This window comes from Ursus americanus, chromosome 4 (assembly GCF_024610735.1).
Source record: "Ursus americanus isolate L20-20 chromosome 4, mUrsAme1.1.p, whole genome shotgun sequence".
Lineage (NCBI taxonomy): Eukaryota > Metazoa > Chordata > Mammalia > Carnivora > Ursidae > Ursus > Ursus americanus.
Genome location: NC_142130.1, coordinates 71,035,038 through 71,052,649, shown reverse-complemented (window position 1 = coordinate 71,052,649; position 17,612 = coordinate 71,035,038). Strand labels below are relative to the sequence as shown.

The window sequence follows — 17,612 nt, the reverse complement described above, 5'->3', positions numbered from 1 at the left end:
TACTGGGAATTAAGAAAGGAGTTATTCTTTCACACTGGTAATTAACAGAATAGTTATTCTGTGCACATATACCAGTCCCTGAAAGAAATATTTTACGTAGATTGTTTACAGCTTGTTGCAATGAATATGATATTCTGTCCAAATTTCACCATGCAGACCTTCTTACCATTTGCACTAGCTGGATTGTGTTCATAATGTACATATGGTAAACATCTTAAGATGTTTAGAAATCTAAAAACCTGGAAAATGAATGGATTTCTTGTGTTTCCACATTTGTATCTCCAAATGATAGTTTGAAGAGGCAATACAGTAATCCCCCCTTAATTACAGGGGATTGTTCCAAGATCTCAGTGGATGCTTGAAACTGCAGAGAGTACCAAACCGTGTATATTCCTTGCTTTTTCATATATATATATATGATATATAAATGATATATATGTTATATAAATATATATGTCATATACCTATATATACAACATATAAATATAAATATAAATAAATATATATATATGATAAAGCTTATTTTATAAATCAGGCACAGTAAGAAATTAAGAACAATAACTAATAACATAGAACAATTATAATAATATACTGTAATAAAAGTTGTGCAAATGAGGTCTCTCAAATACCTTCTTGTAGTGTGTTCACCTTTTTTTTTTTTTAAGATTTTATTTATTTATTCGACAGAGAGAAAGACAGCCAGCGAGAGAGGGAACACAAACAGGGGGAGTGGGAGAGGAAGAAGCAGGCTCCCAGGAGAGCAGGATCCCAGGATCCTGGGATCAAGCCCTGGGCCGAAGGCAGATGCTTAACAACTGAGCCACCCAGGCACCCTGTGTGTTCACCTTTCTTTTGACGATGTGGGATGATAAAATGCCTACGTGATGAGATGAAGTAAGGTGAATGATGCAGGCATTGTGACCTAGCGTTAGGCTACTCTGACCCATATGGATCTCTCCTCCTCAGAGGGAGGATCATCTGCTTCCAGACCACAGTTGACCACAGGTAACTGAAACTATGGAAATGAAAACCAGGAATAAAGGGGGACTATTGTACTTCGATTTACTATTGATGCTGGCACCTTATTATTCTCAATACTCATTATGTTGTCTGGGCCAAAAGTGGTTTGAGAATATTTTTGCTCTTTATGTTTGTACCTATTTAGTGGCTCTTCTGAGGTCATATAAGCTAAAATAAGCTATATGCTTAGCTCAATGAACTATTCATGATTCCTTATTCTTTTTTAAAGTCATTATAATTAAAAACTTCAAAGTTAGTTTTCTGCATGTTCCCTTGTCAATACACTGGCAGACAATGACAGTCAATCTATAACATATTCTCAGTGATCATTGCAGTCCGCTTTTTGACCAATACTGGTCTGTTTCTATAATTTAGTGGTAATGCTGGTAGACCTTGTGATTCACATCTTTCCTGGAACTTAATTAAATAATTGAACAACAATCAACTTATTCACTCTCAGTGGCCCCACAAGCTGGAAATGTCAATAATAATTCTCCTTTACAGAAGCAAATTCAGTGTTAATTTAGGGCTATTGGTCTGCTTTGTTAAATATACCAAATGCACACTTGGTTGTGTCTACTTAGTTGATTTACTACTGTACAAGGGTTTGTTTTTTCTCATGTATCTTTTTTTTTATTAGAAGAAGATGTGGCATAACACCCACACTGTTCCTGTTACATATTCAGAAATAGAAAAATAACACTTAAATACATTGACAATAGCTTTCTAGAAGTAATTACATGAGGAATAATGGTCTCTAATCTCACTTAAAATAAATGAACATTTTTAAAGACATTGAAATAATATTTATCGTAGTTTGAAGGCCACAGTGCAGTGTTGAACCCAGGATGTGCCAGACCAGCTACCAAAGCAGGTGTATCAGGCCAGGCTTAACTCAGTTTACCTTGTCTCTAGATAGGGTTCTCATTTTGCTCATTCTGAAACTGCATGTTACCAATACACAGAAAGTATCACACTCAGTGAAATGTACATGAGACTAAGGGATGAATCAAAATGACTATTAATTTTAATGAAAGATAACTGGCAAGGAGACAACATAATTGTATTTGCAGATTGCCATATATTCTGTGTATAAAAGTAATTCTGAAAAAATGTTTCTTATAAGAAATGTACTTGAGTGAGCTTAGAGAAGGAAGCCAAAACTTAGATAACCTGAAAAGTCATCCTCAGCTGGGAGAGCTATAGACGCTCTGTGGCCTTTGTCAATGCAACTGGGTATTCTGTCTGGCAACTGAAACTCTCTCAACATGGTTCAGAGCTCCGTTTTATCTGTTTCTTTTTCCAGAATATTATTCTTTCAATGGTTGATTGTTAAGAAAAATTAATATAATTATCATGTGCACGTTCCAAAGTACTCAGCCAGCTTGTAACAAAGCTTGTACTAATATGTAGTAAATGGTAATGTAAGACTGCAAAGTTTTCTTTCCTAGGATGAATTGTAGTGTATTCAGAGATTATATATTTTTATTTTTATTTTACTTTTCTTAGTATTAAATGTGCTTTCAGTCACGAAATTAAGATGAGAGATGACAAGAGGTTTTTTGAGTGATTTCATTAACAGAATAAAAATTGAAAACATTGTGATGGTCCCAGAATTAAAGAAAAAAAGATTTAGTTGCAAAAAAAATATCAGTCTGGACACTCCTAGTCTCCATCATTACTTCCTCATGCTGTAGCGTAGAACCAGTATTACATAAAGCAACACTTCATCTTTGGATTCATGTGGGTTTCAGACAAAACACTTTGGTCCTCTAATTATTATATATTGTGCAAATGAAGTGCTTCTATGCATAAATCTGGTGTTGAATTAAATTAGTTATGAGTTCTGGGATGCCTCATAGTCTTTGCCACCTAATGGCATACTTGCAAATGGTGCTGCTTAATGTTTAACGACAGGATGGAGAAGGGGGCAACTTGATTTGTAACACTGATGATTTCCATGGTGTGAATACTCCCACCATGATGAATTTCAGGTGACCAACATGAAGTCTCTTCACTGAACGTGGTCGTGAGAAGAGATGTGTGCAATCAGCTGAACAAGCTATCCTGGTATAAGCTCCAGAAAACACTGCCCCAATGTATCTAACTATTTTAGTTTTATTAGTTTCATGAGAAGCATATCAACAGTTTCCATTTGGTAACATCTGCCACATCTGGGAATGGAGCAGATGACCTGCAGCAGATGATCCAAGCCATGGTGGATAACGTGTGCTGGCAGATGTCTCTGGACCGAAAGACCAGGGCGAGGAAACAGCTGCAGGGCCATCTGTGGAGAGCAGCATTCACATCTGGGGGGGCAGGAAAGCAGAGTTCTTTGAAGATGTAATTCCCGCAGTCAGGAAAGGGACAGAGGCTGGAATGAAGGTGTGTATCTCATCCTCAGGGAGTCTAGAGGCCCAGAAGCTGTCATTCGGCCATTCTACAAAGGGAGATAGTCTTGAGCTTGATGATGGTCACTTTGATACCAAGATTGGATACAAAGTGGAGAGTGAGAGTTACCGAAAGATTGCAAACAGCCGTGGGTGCTCAACCAAGAATATCTTGTTTCTGAAGGACGTGACTCTAGAGCCCAGTGCTTTTGAGGAAGTGGATGTGCATGTCGCTGTGGTGGTGAGACCTGCCAAAGCGGGGCTGACGCATGATGAAAAGACTTACCACAGCCTCATCACGTCCCTTGGCGAATTGTACCTGCCTTCCTCAACCTAGAGGAGTTGTGAGGAAGACTAACCTGTCCTCGCAGAGTGGTCCTTGTAGTTTAGTTTTATTCTAATGGTAAAAGTAACTTACTTTTTAAAAATTTTTTTATTTATTTGTTTGAGAAAGAGAGAGAGGGCACAAGCGGGGAGGAGGGGTAGAGGGAGAGGGAGAGGGAGAAGTGGACTCCCAGCTGAGCAGGGCAGGAAGCCTGACCTGCAGCTTGATTCCAGGGCCCTGGAATCATGACCTGAGCTGAAGGCAAACCATTAGCAGACTGAGCCGCCCAGGAGCCCTAAAAGTAATCTGCTTTACAAAGACGTATATACACACCCACATGGGTATGCAAATGTATATATCTGTATGTTTACATTGCCTTCCATTGGCACCTACGTGAGAAAAATCTCAGTTCAGTGAAAAAAAAAATTTAAAGATGCTTCCAATGCAGAAATTGTTTGAAACCACAACTCTAACCCTTACTGAGGGCAAAATGTAGCTGATAGAAGAATTACTGCAATGCAGATCACACGTGTTGGGTTTCCCAAGTCGTGTGCCAGAATGGAAAGGTAGGTTCGAGAAGTTATTCAGAAGCCTTGTATTTTAAAACTGAGAGTAGTTCATAAACTTATTCCTATAATAATTCATTTCTCTTTTAAATTACCAGAAGATTACAACAGCTGAATTTCAAAATATTAGCCTCCCTCTATACAAAACACAAAGCTATTTGCTTCTACTCCAAAAGAGAGCAAACCTGGGAAAGGAAATTCATTTGAGTCTTTTTTTTTTTTTTAAGATTTTATTTATTTATATGACATAGAGACAGCCAGTGAGAGAGGGAACACAAGCAGGGGGAGTGGGAGAGGAAGAAGCAGGCTCCCAGCGGAGGAGCCTGATGCGGGGCTCGATCCCAGAACGCTGGGATCATGCCCTGAGCCGAAGGCAGACGCTTAACAACTGTGCTACCCAGGCGCCCCAGAAACTTAATTTAGTCTTGACAAAGCAAACATCTATAACTGAAGAAACTTGCTAATCATCATAGTACCCCCAGCAAGCGGTTGCCTTACCAATGAAAAAGGTGCATTGATGTAATAGCTAAAACAGGAATGTGGTTCTTAATGTTTAACAGAATAGTCCTAATCCTGCCAGTTGTTATTAGAGATTTTATAGTTGCCTTACTGACTACTTTTTAGCACAATTTGAGACTATATATTGGTATTTACTATTGAAAAAGAAAAGGTTTACTGAAATCATTCCATAAAAACCTTGTAAAAGAGCCCTAATAATGTAATATTTCCCCCCGAAATGGATGTGAAGAATGTAAATTCTATAACAGCATTATTTATCCTGGCTCAATCCTAATGGGATGTCATGTCAATTTCATGTTGTGATTAATAAAAAGATTTTCTTCTTCAAAAAGTAAAATAAAGTCAAGGAAATATAGTAGGCATCACATCTACCATATCTAATAGGAGCTCAGTGTGTACTGTAGGTGGTGTTAACAAGTGCTTTGGAAACTCTTCGTTGGAAAAATAAACTTAAGAGGAGAAGTAGTATATATTTTTTCCAACTCTATGTGTTCTCCTAAACTCTGATTTTCTTTCATGGCCATATCTGCATTGTATAATTCAGAAGACAACTAATTTTGCAGCTAATGTTAAACATAATAATATGTAAGAGAAGCCAAAGTCCTTAAGCTTCCATCTCCAGGTTTTAAAACGAAAAGTGATTCCAATATAAAAGAACTTCCATGTTAGAGTTAAAAATAATGCATTGGGGCGCCTGGGTGGCACAGCGGTTAAGCGCCTGCCTTCGGCTCAGGGTGTGATCCCGGTGTTATGGGATCGAGCCCCACATCAGGCTCTTCAGCTATGAGCCTGCTTCTTCCTCTCCCACTCCCCCTGCTTGTGTTCCCTCTCTCGCTGGCTGTCTCTATCTCTGTCGAATAAATAAATAAAAAAATCTTTAAAAAAAAATAATAATGCATTAAATTATAAATACTAATTTGAAATTGTCATAATGTATATATGTTTTTTAAAAGAAAATACGTAAAAACCTATTTATGCTTTGTGGTAGTATGATATAGTAATAACTAGTATATTGAACAGAGTATTGCGGTGAGGAATAATGAGTTGATGTATGACAATTATTTAGAAATAGGTAGTTGACAATCAATTAGTATTTACTGCTGAGAGTAGTAAGAGCTGTAAAGTATCAAAATATTATGTTGTTCTTTTGTCTATTATGTTGACAAGATTAAGTTATGACACTAATTTGGAAATCACTTATTTTGTGCCAGACACTACATTAGCTCCTGGGGTACAAAGTATTTTTATCTTCAAAAGGTCTTTGTTCATTAAGATTCCATGATTTAAAGATGGAAAGAACTATATATAATCTTAGTAATTGAACAACTACTGTAGTTTGAGTCTGCACTAAAAACTAAGTAGAGAGCAAGAGCACAAACTGGAGACGTCCCACTGATATGTCTTTGGCCTTGCTTCATCATTGAGATCTACTGATTTCCAAAAGCCTGGGAGTGTTGACTGATGAGAGCAGACAAATAAATACTCCAGATCCCTCATTTGACACCTCCCTTTGCCAAACTGGAATAACTCTAAACTGTGCATTTTAAACTATATCCAGATTTTTAATGTCCATAGTATCTGTCTTGATAATGCTTTTTATTATTACCCAACCTTCCCTACGTCACTCTCCTTCTGGTGTTCTTCATACCTTTCAAGTAAACCACCTGTGTTCTAATCCTTGCCTCAGGGTATCTCTGCTTCCAGGCAACTCCAAAACAAAACACTAGACTAAGCTTCCAGTCTCATGGGAAGATCATATACAGAGATTAATTACCCATAAAATTTTAGGATATTATGGCAAATATTACTGCCCTAAGAACAAAACTACATGAGCTCCAGTCCTTGATTCTTCACAATTTGGCTCTGAAAAAAGGAAACTTGTCTTCTCTGGACTCAGTTGTCTCATTTGTCAAGTAAAGTTTGGATGGCTGAATGATCTAGACTATCCTCCTTGGCTAACTTTATGATTCTAAGATTATAAATCTCTAGAAGGTTTGCTTCCATAAATGGTCTGTCCTACTTTTGAAAATGAAAGTTTGGGTACAGATAGATATTTCTTACAAACATGAGAAGTTTTGTGTATGCATGCATTCTCTCATTCATTTATTCCTCAGAATTTATTAAATATCTGCTCTGCATACATCCCTACAGATGTACATTATTAATAGGCAGCTACTAGCCACATGTGACTAACTTTAAATTTAAATTAATTAAAAGTCAATAAAATTAAAAATTCAATCGTCAGTCTCTCTAGTCACATTTCAAGTGCTCTATAGCCATTATGTGTCTAGTGCCGACTATATTGTATGGCACAATTATAGAATATTCCCTTCATGGAGAAAATTATATTGGGTAGAGCTGTTTGGAATGATGAAAAAATTAAATCAGACAACTAGCCTTCAAGAAATAATACCTAAAAATTTCAGTAAAAGTTGAATATGCAATTGGGCATAATTGATATCAAGTGTGTATTTTCAATCACATACTTTAAAGTCATTGGTATGTAAGTTTTCAGGGAAGGCTTCATGGTAGATAGAGAATCTGAAGGTTAGTCAGAAGAGCAGACTGTTGCAGGCTTTAGAGGCTTTTAAATAGAAATGGGTCAGGGAAGTTGTTTGAGATATTGATTTGACTTAAATTAATAGAGAGAAAGAAAAATAAACTATAGAGTAAGTCATAAAATAGTCAAGTAACACTGCTTTGAATATACCCTTATAACCACTAACATTATAAGACTATATAGATGAGAGTCACAGAAACAATTGAAAGTTTCTTTGTCTTATATATTTTAAGTTTCTTACTTGATATAAGTGGACACTATTTATAATAATAGAGCATTTTCAAAAATCTTGCCTTTGTATTAGCTTTTAGGTTTTCATTCATATCTTTCTTATTTGCATCCACCACAATACCTAACAGTAAATAAGAAATACCTGTTGGATGATATCATGGATAATTATCACCCTTCCAGTCTTGTAATCTTTCTTTTGGAAAAAAAATAAAATAAAATAAGGTGATTTAAAACATCTCTTTAATGTCCAGTGTAGTTTAGTTGTGTTTACATGTGTAAATTTCCTTGGTTTGGATTTAAATTCTCCACAAGCTCTGTGACCTTGAGCAAGATAAGTAAATCCCTCTTCACCTCAGTTTCCTCAGCTCTAAATGAGTTAATAATATTACCTCTGGGGCTGCTTGGGGGGCTCAGTTGGTTAAGTGTCTGACTCTTGATTTCAGCTCTGGCCATGATCTCAGGGTCTTGAGATTGAGCCCCCAGTCAAGCTCTGTGCTCAGCGGGGAGTCTGCTTGAGTTTCTCTCTCTCCGTCTCCCTCTGCCTCTCCTCCTGTTCACTCTCTCTCTCTCAAAATAAATAAATACATCTTTAAAAAAGAATAATAGTATTACCTCCATCGTGAGGTGGTTGTAAAGAAACAAATGGACTAAATAATCTAAAAACACTTAGAATATTGCTTGGCACATAACAAATTCTCTGTGAGGGCTTGTTTGTGAATATTATTGCTGCTCTTATTGTTGTTTTCAGATACTCATTAGGATATCTGGGATCCACTACAAATAAGACCTGAATTAAGATTTCTAGCTGTATAATCAGATACGCCAGTAAAATTGTCATCGATAAAGAGTGAGCACATACCTTTGTCCCCTTAAATGGGATACTTATTAGGAAGTGCTTCAGTTTACCTATCAGCTCCCTTTGTTCCTTTAAAAAACTGGGGGGAAAAGGTATTTTGATAAATGCTTTGATATCCAAAATAGATGTTATAGAATATTCTTTCCCATCATACCCTATAAATATGGATTTCATAGCTTCGTCTTTCTGCATTTATTAATTAAAGGGAAATTATATTTGTTACCCAGATATGAAGTAAAGTGCTGAATCTAAGACCTGCACCCTTTAAACCTAATCTTGACCTCTTAATAGCAGAAGCTCTTACTGCCTTATCTAAGAAGAATCTCTGTATGTTCTAGATGTGTGGTAATTATGTTGATTTGCCTAAAGGAGTGTTGTTGAGATCATGATGTCATCTCAAGGGTAATGGATGCTTCAGGGTTGTTGAATATTTAATTTGTCAGAAGAGGTCAAAGGAAAGAGATGTTAGGCTACTTTTCAAATGTTTTAAGACAGAGAAAATGAGAAGCTCAAATAAACACATAAAAATAACTGATGTAAACCTCCATATACACAGCCCCAATCTGAGAGAATAGTGATATTGTGTTAAGAACAAGATATCTGTGGTGCAATTAATATCTTTCTTTATATTGTAGTAATTATAAAATTTACATTAGCAAATACATCTATGTACTCTGTGTACTTAGCAGTTGATGTTGTATTCACTACTATTATTTTAAAAGTGTCATGATTATAGCAAATATAATACTAAAAGAAAGTCCATATACATGTACATAAAAGCATTCATTATCAGCTGTTTCCTATGAAATATATGTTACTTAATTTAGAGTAATTGTTAAGGAATTGTGTGCATTCAAACAGGTAGTATCTAAGAGACTTTTAGGTAAGACTCTTTTAAGCAAGACTGTTTATTTCTGGATTAATATATATATTGAGATTTATATCTTAACATAACATCAGGCCTCATCACACTCTTGAAACTAGTATCAAGTAATCTTTTTAAAAACATACAACTTCCATATTGTTACTCTTTAACTCTTGGACTGTAGTAACACTTTCTTAATATTTAGGTGTTGATTTTTTTTCTCCTCTCAAGCTTCTATTTTTAAACATTTTTCAGTGATGATAGAAATGTTGCCAAGGTACAGAATGACTAAAAGGAAGTTGGTAAGATGGCCACTTGGGACTGTAAATGTATTGTTTTTCAGAAGTTACTTGGGCTTAGATTATAATCACAAATTTCAATTTAATACATGTACTTATTCTTAAAGTCTTGTCCAAAGTGACTATTAGAGTCATTCCTATACATGATTTGAGAATGAAATGAATGATACTTGATTTCTACATTTATGTCATTATTCAAACAAGGGACTGTTATCCCAAGATTCATGGAGCATTAGGGATCCATGGATAGCCTTGGAGTGGATACAATAAATAAGTCCCCTGGATTTATTGCAAATTTGTGGATGTTTGCATGTGTGCAGTTTTGGGAGGAGAAGGCCTATAACACAATCAAATCTTAAAGTGTAGCATTGGCTGCAAAAGTTTAAGATATAAAATATAGCTGATTGGATAAAAGAACTAAATGAGAGGCCACTGGGAGGATATGCCCTAAATGTTCGTAATGCACAATGCTTTAATCTTTAGGATATGGTCGTTTGTTCTATATCTGCCTTAATCCATACCCTTTCATATTGTGGCATACTTTTGGAAATGAATTATTTGCAATTAAAATTTTATTTCTTATATTTATTTATGTAGTACATTTACATGATAAATATCTTTAAAATGCAAAAAGATTTAGTATGAAAAATGTGTGTATTCCTATCCCACTCACCTAGTAGAAACAATCATTGCTTTGAATCTCTTGTATATCCTGGACTAATATATAGATGATAAACAGAAAAATAGATTCTCTCTCTCTCTGTGGCTTACATTAAAATTAGAGCATATTATACACACAATTTTGTGGCTTGCTGTTTTAATTTAAAAATACACTTTAAGGGGCACCTGCGTGGCTCAGTCGGTTAAGCATCTGCCTTCAGCTCAGGTCATCAGGAGCTCTGCATCGGGCTCTGTGCTCAGCGTGAAGTCTGCTGTCTCTCCCTCAGCCCTTCCACTCCATTTGTGTGCTCTCTCCTTCTCTCTCTCAAGTAAATTAACCAAATTAAAAAAAAAAAATAAACTTTAAAGATCAGTCCACATCAGTACATATAGAACGACCTCATTTTTTTAATGTCTTCAAATACTCCATTGTGTGGGTGAACCATGATTTATTTCAACTGTCCCCTATTGATAGACATTTAGATTGCTTTCAATCCTTTGCTGCCACAAACTATGATGCAATGAATACTTTTGAATGTAGAAAATTTTTATATGTTCAATTCCTTGAAATGGAATTGCTGGCGTAAATGGTGTTTGCATCTTTAATTTTTATATGTTGGATGAATTATCCTCCATAACAAATGTTAGCAAGTTTTCCTCCATAGACAACATTAATTTACACTTCCACCAACAATGAATGAATGTGATAATGCGAACTTTTAAGGATTCAGCACCATTTACTTTGGTTTGTCAACCAAATCGATGTGTTGGGAATACATTTAGATCACTTCTACTTTAACTTGTTGGCATAGCTGAGGAACAATAATGTTTCAGATCTCTGCAATTCTCTTCAAATGCCTCGTCTTGTAGAAAAAAATGCCACGATTGCTGTGCCAAATATTTAGTTGAAATCTTACGATTATTGGGTGTAATACAACCCAAAGTCTTCTTGGTCTAATAGTTCCATTACTATTTTATTCAATTAATTAACATGAAACAGCCCATTAGTATTAAATATGTATTTATTTAAGCCATAAACTAAAAGGGGAAAAAATTCTATAGCTATTTAAAAGATTGTATCAGAGATAATAGCCTGAAAGGAGTCTAAAAGATAAGCGAAAAAATATCTGAACCAAAGAAGAATCAAATTATATGTGAGAAAATAATGAAATTATTTGAAATGTAGTTTTTATTGCTTCTGTGATCCTTTCCTTTCCTATAAATGAAAATGCTGAAGTGCTCCAGGAAATGTTATGTTTTCGTAGCACTCCAACCCTGGTAATAATCAGAAAGCACTAAAAATGCTCATGAAAACCATGTTCCACAAATTAACTGAAATTCACACATGGTTAAATAAGTAACCTAACATGCCTAAACAAACATTTTATATGGTTTCTCATTACTAAACCTTGAAAACAAATCCACTGAAGTAGTTTGTTATCATCCATTTAAATTATATCCTCTAATTTAATCAAAAGCTTTTCTTTAGGGCAAAAGAGTTCAGTGTGTGTGGATGTTGATGTAAATGTTGCTGAAGAAATGAGGCAGACATTCTATGTATGACTTAGATTGTTAATGAGTATCTTTACACGTGGCTTTACCATGACAAGGTGATAGATGTTTGGTTTCACTATCCTCCATAAACCACAAGACAGGGTGCTGCTCGTGGATACTGAGTTCAAATCTCAGACCTTGGAATCTGCAGGCATAAAACTAATGTTTTCACAATATAAAAGAAATAGGTCTTTTTTTGATAAGATTGCATAATTCCAAGATCAGCATCCATCTGTGTATATATTTTTTTCTCTTAGCTTATGTTAATAGCTTTATTTGACAATTTAATGTTTTCCTTTTTCCTCCTAACAGCAGGTGAAAGAATTCATAAATCTGCCATGAACAGTTGCCAATGAATATTCATATCTAGGATGTCTGATTGCAGCAGTTTGACATTTTTATTTGATTTCCATCAAGAAAAAGAAATGCTTTGTTTCTTAATTCGTAATGCATTCTAATCGGTTTCTGCACATTATACCACTGGTTAAGTTATTGTAATTGTCAGTATCAAACAACTAATTTACAAAATAAGAATATTTGATATAACCCAGAGAAAAATGCGACCAACATTTATTCTCACAAACTCATTGAAAATACTATACCTTGAGTTTTATTGGGTAATTTGTATTAAAAAAAATGTCCATACTGAGGACCTTCATTTCTTATCCTAAACGTATTTTCTATTGAATGTGCTGGTATCCCCTGTTGGATGAACTGGTCAGGTCTCTGTTGATGTAGGAGTCTCAAGAGTAGGTAACATAAGCTTAGTGGGGTTATTTCCTATAGATCATTGTTACATGAATAAGAAGACATAATTGGTTCAACCAGACCCCATATAGGTTTGGTACAATTTTAGTGGGTATTTGTGGTTATCTGTTAAAAGTCCAGACATTCTCAGCAGCAAAATTAATTTTTTTAAAGATTTTATTTATTTATTTGACAGAGATAGAAACAGCCAGCGAGAGAGGGAACACAAGCAGGGGGAGTGGGAGAGGAAGAAGCAGGCTCATAGTGGAGGAGCCTGATGTGGGGCTCGATCCCATAACGCCGGGATCACGCCCTGAGCCGAAGGCAGACGCTTAACCTCTGTGCCACCCAGGCGCCCCGCAAAATTAATTTTTTAATTAACTGCCTTTATATTGTTCTGATTTTGGATTGATCCTTTACCACAATTCTTAAATTTAAGATACATAAGACTCATCTGGAAAGCTTGCTAAAATACAGATTCCTGAGCCATAAGCCTAGAAATTCTTATTCTTTAAGAATTGGGTGGGGCCCAATAATTTTTATTTCTAACAAGTTCTTAGGTAGTGATGAAACTGATCTACCAGACTATATTTAAATATCTCATGGTGCTGACTATCTGTTGGCCTTCTATAAAATATACACAAGTCTTTGAGATGAAAACACAGCACAGCAAATGATTAAGAAGCATGTACTGGCAGACAGATTGCAGGAATTAAATGGGGGAGGAGTGTTCAGAACAACATACACATTCAACAGTTCAAGACAGAAGTGTTTTCTTTAATCCTGGTTCTGCGTAGTGTTGTTTACATATGGTTTATATTATATGCAAGGAGTTAAAAACTAAGAAGAATTTATTTTTTAAATCCTCTTATGAAGTAGCATCTGCATTCCCCAGCTCCATTTTTTTTATTGAAAAGCTGAATATAATGTCACAGTAAATTAATCAATCTCTATTCTTAATTATCTATGAATAAAATACAAGAGAAAAATATCTAACAAATTAGAAGAGAAAACCATGGGAATTAGAGGGCATTTCCCTAGCCTGTTACTGAATTCAAAGGATTTATTTTTACTTATATGATTTATGAAATGCTGATCTCTTTGTTTTGCAAAGTAAACCCATATTTAATTTTTTTTTATTTTAATACATCTTCGTTACCAAAAATAATTTTGTTGGCCTATTGGGTTTCTGCACTGACTGTGAACAAAAGTGTTTTTTTCCTGTGGGGGTGGTGGTACGGGTTGTTTTAAGCAGTAACTTTTCCCAAGACTTTGTGAGAAACCCAAATTTCTTAACTTGGTCTCTCTACTTCAGTATCATCCTTTCCAAGGGTTTTTCAACTCTGTTGCCAGGCATTTTTCTAAAACACAAATATGGTCATGGAATTCGTTATCTTAATTAAAACCTTTTGAAAGTCCCATTGCTTTCAGCATAGAATGAACATTTCTTAGTCTTGTTCACAAGGTCCCTCATAATTTGACGCCAGCCTACCTCTTTAGTTTTATAGCTAACCATTGTATTCCAGCCATAAAAAAAAGCAATTTAGGATTCCTTAAAAATACCACGTATCCTCAAGCTACTGATCCCCATACCTAAAATGTCTTCATCTCTTATCTTTCCCACTTAATTCCTATTTGTCTTTTAGGACTCAGCTCATTCTTCTGCTTCTTCTGGAAACTTTCTTTTCTGGCCTGAGTTTCTATTAAGTCCCTATTCTCAGGATCCCCATTATACCATTTTCATTCTTCTAGCATAGCACGATCTGCACTATTTATCCACGTCACTGTAGGTCTTAAACTCCTGGAGAACAGGACTGTGCCATGTATTGCTCTGTTTATCACAGTGCCAACATATAACAGAAACTCAGTAAAGACTTTTTTAAGACATTAATTTCCAACCATGTCATGAGTGATGAGAATAAGATTTTGATATCTAAAGTTAAATTGTAGAAGGCCTGCTAAGGACTCTCACAGTATTTTGAATGGGAAGATGACACAATGCAAATAGTGATTTAGGAAAATAAAGAGAATGTATTTAAGCTGTTACAGTAGCTCATATGTGGGAAAAGGAAGTCCTACATTTATATGGTGTTAATGTTGTGAAGCAAGGAGAGAGATGTTGAATGCAAGCCTTGATAACCCCACGATTTCTGTCCTGGAAGATAAGCTTGGTGGCGGGGTAATTGGAAATAGAGTGAGGAGAAGGAGGGGCATTTGTCTCCTGAAGGATGATGGAATTTTTGGAAAAACCAGGTTTATGTAGAGGTCAATGGAAAGCAAGGAGAATCTGTAAGCAATTAAAAATAAGACTCCATGGTATGAATGAGGTTCTGAGTTCGAAATTTTGAATATGGGTAACAGTTGCATAAAAATGGGGCTGATTCCATGAACACTGAGCATCTCCTTTGTCAGGTAAGAGGTCAGAGGATAAAGGACCATGATAACAGAAAAGAGATCCTGACCAAAAAAATATATGGCTTTCAAGAGAGAAAAGTCAATATTATCAAGATCGTGAATATATAAAACTTCTAAGTCTTTGTGTGCAATAGATTTTTAGTCATGAATGTTAGATATTCTAAAGTTTTGGACACATACAAAAGTGAAATGTCATTGTGACTAGCCCACATGGATTATTTTACTGAGTGACTTTTCTACTCTTCTGCTCTGGGCTTACCCCCAGGTATTCCAATCCAGGTACAGTGTGTGCAGCAGCACCGTCTGATGAGTCCTGCCTCCCCAGAGCTCTGCTTCCTCCCTCCTCTCCCAGCCTCTCCCTCATCCTTGTCCTTGGTACCTCTCCACTTCCTGTCTCCTAGTTCTGGCTGCCTTCCTGCCCCTGCCTATTACTTTGCATCTCTCCCGAGAGCCCCACCATGGAGGTCCATGAGGATGTGGCGAGACCACATGGGGAAAGCACAAAGATTTCCCATAAGTGCACTGAAACTGCCTCAGCCACAATCTCCGGCAACATCTTTTCCCCACCCCACCAGTGGTGGCCACGCATCTTCTCCCTGTTCTACTGGATAGCATATGGCAGTTAACCATTCTTTGTCCAACAGAGTCATGATCCCCTAGACCACTTCCTTTGTTCACAGCACTGCCTTGCTGTTTAAAATTAAGTGTGACTCATCAGAACAATAAGGAAACCAGATGTGACATCTGTAGCAAGTCTACCTCTCACCACCACTGAGAGATTTGGATGTGAATGGTATTCATCATTTATTATGCTGTTATTATCTTGTGTTACAAATGATATTTCATGATTCCCAAGAGAATTGCTTGCCTTTGTGTAGTGATTCATATTATCAAAGAATTTTTTGTAAGTTAGTTAGTTTGATACTTAAACAAGTCTTTGATCTCAGGACAATTATCCTAATCTTACAAAAGATGTGATCAGGATCCAGCTAGGCTGAGTGATTTGCTCTCAGGGACACTGCATGGATATGGCATAGCTGACCCAGAGCTGGGATTTTTCTCATGACACCACTTGGTAGCTTTCAGTTTATTCATGTGTCCCCTGATGATGATAAATTCGTGGAGCATATTCTTTTCTCAGAGGCTTTTTATTTCCATTTTTCATGCAAAAATACTGTTTCGGTAGGGCCACTTACAAATAAGAAAATTGAGAGATCATAATTCTAAGGAAAAGTTCTGTCAGTGAGTTTGTGGCAGAGCTAATACTTGAAACCAGGCTTCATAATTATCCCCATACTATTTTTATGGTGGATGCTGCCCTCTGGGTCCTTTTTGGTTCTGTTCCTTTTTTTTTTTGTTCTCAGAACATACTTAAGAATGCATTACTTTCCAGTAGTTTTTATTTTGTACTAACTACTAAAACATAGAGGAAATTCGCATTCATATGCTCCTACCACATAACCTATTGACGCCATTTTCTCCTACCTTTTCTTACAATTTGGCCCATGAGTTTTCCATCTTTCTTCTGCGTTTTCAAATAGTCTAATGGTTTCTTCACTATATATGATAAATCATACTTAATTCTCTATGATCTAACAACAAATTTTTTAAAAAGCCTTTGTCCCTATTTTTTTTTCTCACAGCCTCTCACCTTTAATTCACAGATGAATGGTATGCCCTTTCTCTCCATTGCCTCATCCACTTTTTAAAAACAATGCTTTTTTAAATGTGTGTGCATATGTGTTTGTGATAAAAGGGAGGCATGACTATGGACTCTGGCAAACAAACTGAGGGCTTCAGAGGGGAGGGGGTTGGGGGATTGGGCTAGGCCGGTGATGGGTATTAAGGAGGGCACATATTACATGGAGCACTGGGTGTTATACACAAATAATGAATCATGGAACACTACATCAAAAATTAAGGATGTACTGTATGGTGACTAACATAACATAATAAAAAATTATTATTAAAATAAATAAATAAATAAATAAATAAATAAATAAATAAAAGGAAGGCATGAACTTTCTCATCAGCCCATCCATATCAAACTTTGACTCACCATTCCACTAAAGGGGTTCTCGGTGAAGTCACTGGTGACCTCCAAAATTTCAAATCCAGTCAATGCTATCTTTCTCTCTTCCCCTGACTTCTCTGTAATATTAATAAGAGCCAACAACTTCATCATTTTCAAATCCTCACCCTTTCTCCACCATGATAGCACTAAGAGTATCTTCATGACCCTTTGAACATCTCCATCTATTTTGAGAAAGTAGGGTAGAATAGTGAAGAGGAAGGGCACTGGAGCCAGGCTAATGGACACCACCGACAGTGTCATACTGGGCAACTTCCCTTTTTTGCCTGCTTCCTTTAAAATGGGGGTAATAATAGTACTTCACTTATCAGTTAGGTACTACTGATAGCGTTGTTTTGAGGATTGAAAGTGTTAATACATGTAAGGTGCTTATGGAAGTGCCCAGCATCTAGTGATGCCTGAGGAAATGATCCGATTACTACTATTGTTACCACGGTCAGCACCACCATCACCACCATCACCACTATTGCTTCTTTTCCTCTTGCTCCCCATTTCTTCTATCACCCACAGCCT

At 36.2% G+C, this 17,612-nt stretch overlaps 1 pseudogene; it reads left to right on the top strand.

Moving 5' to 3' along the window:
- The first annotated feature begins 3,199 nt into the window (after positions 1–3,199).
- On the top strand, positions 3,200–3,747 carry LOC123784344 (enolase-phosphatase E1 pseudogene; annotated as a pseudogene).
- Positions 3,748–17,612: the final 13,865 nt, after the last annotated feature.